Source organism: Cryptomeria japonica, chromosome 3 (genome assembly GCF_030272615.1).
Source record: "Cryptomeria japonica chromosome 3, Sugi_1.0, whole genome shotgun sequence".
Lineage (NCBI taxonomy): Eukaryota > Viridiplantae > Streptophyta > Pinopsida > Cupressales > Cupressaceae > Cryptomeria > Cryptomeria japonica.
In genome coordinates, this window is record NC_081407.1 from 271,617,653 (window position 1) to 271,621,363 (window position 3,711).

General features: G+C 37.8%; 1 pseudogene; it reads right to left on the bottom strand.

Annotated features, from left to right (window-relative positions):
• Positions 1-257: 257 nt before the first annotated feature.
• LOC131052731 (tetraspanin-8-like) lies at positions 258-3,460 on the bottom strand (annotated as a pseudogene).
• Between the last annotated feature and the right edge of the window lie 251 nt (positions 3,461-3,711).

Below are 3,711 nucleotides of genomic sequence, written 5' to 3' on the forward strand. Positions count from 1 at the left end.
GCAATAATCATTGACAAGGTAAATTAAAAAAATCTCTCCATTGATCCCTCTGAAATTAAAGTGAAGCCACATTTCAATGCTGGAGTGATAATCATTTACAAGACAAATTTTAAAAATCTCTCCATTGATCCCCTCTGAAAGTAAAGTGAAACCACATTTCAATCCTGGAGTGAATCATTTACAAAGAAAGATAAAACTTTTATAAGTCAATATATGTCTGGAGTAATAATCGTTTACAAGGAAGGGTAAAAGTTTTATAAGAATTTATGTCTCATACAAAAGATAAGTTCTGAACCTCCTTATAAAAGGCTGAACTAGTGGGAAAAATAAATTAATCAGTATACACTAGGCTGTACAGTACCAGTAAGAAACACAAACAATCCAGGGAAAATGAATAATCCCCAGATCTGTCTTCTTTCTAAATTTGAAATTCTACTCAAAGACACCATTGTCCCTCCAATTGTTGTTATATGCACAGCACCCACCTATGTAGACAATAATAAAAAAGATGAACATGATAATGTTGAGAATTGCAATCTTGCACCAGTCATTTTTCAAGTTGGCAAGCACGCCAGCCTTGCAGGATTTATAGTCATAACATAGCTGGTCCTGGTTGTTGCTCCAGCTGTGACAGTCGGGACTCGGGATCACCAGTGACATCAGGGTTTCCATTCCACACAGTTGCATTAACAAATGTGAAATTGCACACTGTTGGGGGCTTGCAACATCCAGACTGCACACAAAAAATAAATTGTCAGATTTTCTGTTACAATATTTTAACAATAATATAAAATCCCTTGAAGCATTACCATAGATCTATAATTGTAACTGTCATCGACCCCTTGCAACAGGACCACAATATTAACATCAATATGGTGAAGTTTTTCAACACGGTGCAATTGAGCAACTATTTTGGGTGGTGGAGCAAACCCCTTTGCAAAGAGTACATACACTTTTAGGTGTAGGGATAGGGTGATTCTTTTGTGATTGGAAATAATCATTAGTTGTACTCTTAGCTGTCAAACAGTCTAGAGTGTTACCTGCTACACAAATATTTGAAAAGATGACCATTCAAGGTTGACAGAGCTGGCCAAACTCTTTTAAACAAATGGTAAGATTGTGGTGTAAAAAAGAAAGGTTGTAGCACATCCAAATAGCTTGTCTCGGGCTGGCAGATGATGCATACTGCATAGCAGTTGGTGATATTCTCTGCTGCTAGCTCCATGTGGGATGAAATATAAGGCAGTTATCTTGTGAAGATGAATCATTCTAGTTTTCTCTTAAATAGCTTATCAGTTAAATATAACAACCACAAGTTAAATTTACATACAGAGCATGCAAGGCTAGAGGAGGTATGCAAGGAATCTGGAGAGGATACTTACACATCAACCATGAACAGCACCCTGCAAAAGCTGTTTTAAAGAAGATAAATGTGGGTACAAAATATCATTTATTGAGATAGCCATTGTATAAATAGCTTGAAAATAGAAGCAAAGACTTAACAAATGAATGTAGGAAGCTTGAATTTTTTGAAGCAAATTACCACAAATTTTCGAAGTAGCTTGCATGGAAATGGTTCATTAAAGCTGAAATATCTAGCTTGAGCATTCAAAATATATGTGGATACCTCTCGATATGAAATCAATGGTGCTATCTTTTAGAAAACGTCTATCTACAAGTGTTTGTACGGGTACTAGAAAATCCAGGCCCCCATAAAGTGATCTTTCAAATCATTCAAAAATATAAGTTCCACTCCTATTTTGAAGAACTGCATTCTGAAATTCCTGCTTTTGAGGTTTCAAGGCACCCCTATCACCCAAAGAAAAAAATTAAAACAGTCTACACCTGGGCATGCATTAAAGAAAGAGACCCGAATCTACCGAAACATAAATGAGGGAAAAAGTATTATACCTGCATTCTAACATGTAAAATTAGACGGATGCATACATATAACTGGTATTGCCAGATACAATGAATTTGTTAGGGATGGTTGCCAGGGTATAGGAGAGCTTTTTGGTCACTCACTAACAGATTATTAGGATAAAGCTCTTTGAAAATATTGGATGTCAGATTTTTCTCATTTCTGATGCAACTGCTTATCTACAATCAAAAAGTTGTTTCTTGTGGCTTTACTATTGCAATAGGCACCAATAATTGATAATCTCTGCATGGCATATACTCAGAAAATTATATTAACCCTCTTCAACGGAACTGCTAGGTGAAACCCATAATGATGCTGACATTAGTTGAGCAAATAGATCTAGTACAGTGGGTGTGGTGGGAATATGAATTCAATATATACATGAGTAATCTGCAGTTAATAGAGATGAATGGCTTACAAAAGAGGAAGCCCGCCATACCTGAATCGGTGTAAGATGTTTATTGTAAAAGTTGTTTCCTAAAATGCTGGCGTCATCCTTTCGGAGGTTCTGGCAAATCTTGGCATCGTAAACGCAGCTCTTGATCTTTTTCCAATTCGAAGACTTGTTGACTCGCTTCTGCAGCCAATGTGAATAGTTCCCCAGCTTGTATTCCTTATACCCTCTGTTTCCTACCACCTGCCCTGCGCCCTTTTTGGTGACTTCAAAGGCGAAGATAGTGAAGCAGAGCAAGAGCAGAATGAGAATTAACATGATGGCCAGGTAAATGCAGAGAACCAGAGAGTTCTTGCAGCAGGCGCCCACCAAACCAGCAATGGAGACAAGGAAGATGAAGACGCCGAGGGCAATGACAGGCTTTTCTAGAAACTTCTCACAGTCCGTACTGCCTCTATTGGACAGCCATATTCCACCACCGATGATGGGTATGGAGAGAAGAAGCGTCAGTATGTTCAGGATGCCGATCAGGTTGTCACTGAACCTCACCATCTTTCTTCACCTCAGATGTTTGAGAAAGATGGAAGACGAATGAATAAGGAGTGTGTGAGGTGCAGGCCTTTAAAAAGGGCCATGTAAGCCGTGAGCCAAGAAAGAGGGACGAAGCTTCTCAGATCCCAAACAGCCGTTTTGGAAATGATTATTATTTGAAACTTGAAGTAGATTTGCACAGAAGGGTAAGCCTATTAACTCAACTCTAAACCTGCAATAAACCATACCATATTCTACCCTTGCATTCCTAATAACAAACAAACTTCCACCTCTCTATTCTATTCTAAACAAAGTCTGGAAACTCTCTCAGTTATCCCAGAGAACTCACTACCGAAGGCCCTACACCCCAAAATTAAAAGAAAGCTCCAAAACCAACTCCCTATCCTTTTTAACACCAAAAGCTGCTGCAGAATAAGCTATGGCAGCCTCCCTAGAAGTTTCCCCCAAAACTGCAAAAGAAGGAACATTAATTCAAAACCTGCCCAAATAGTAACTCATACGTTACTGCCCATTTTTAACAACCTTTGCTAATATTAGGTCCTCACGGGAGGACTCCACCACCCTGCCAGAAATTAATAGTCTTTGCATGGAAGTAAATTTAAAATTTGTGAAGAGATTCTTTCACTACGTGGAAGATGGCCTGCATCAAATATATATAAAATTTTTTGCTTTCTTTTGTACCAATTCAGGTGCAATGGTTATGCACTTAGTGAGATATGTTCTGAGGTGTATATTAGAAAGTTGAAGAGTCCTGGACATGTAAAAGAAATTGAATATCAAGGCAACTTAATTTAGATCAATAAATTGTGCAAAATATTTTTATTATTCCAAATATTATTAAAAT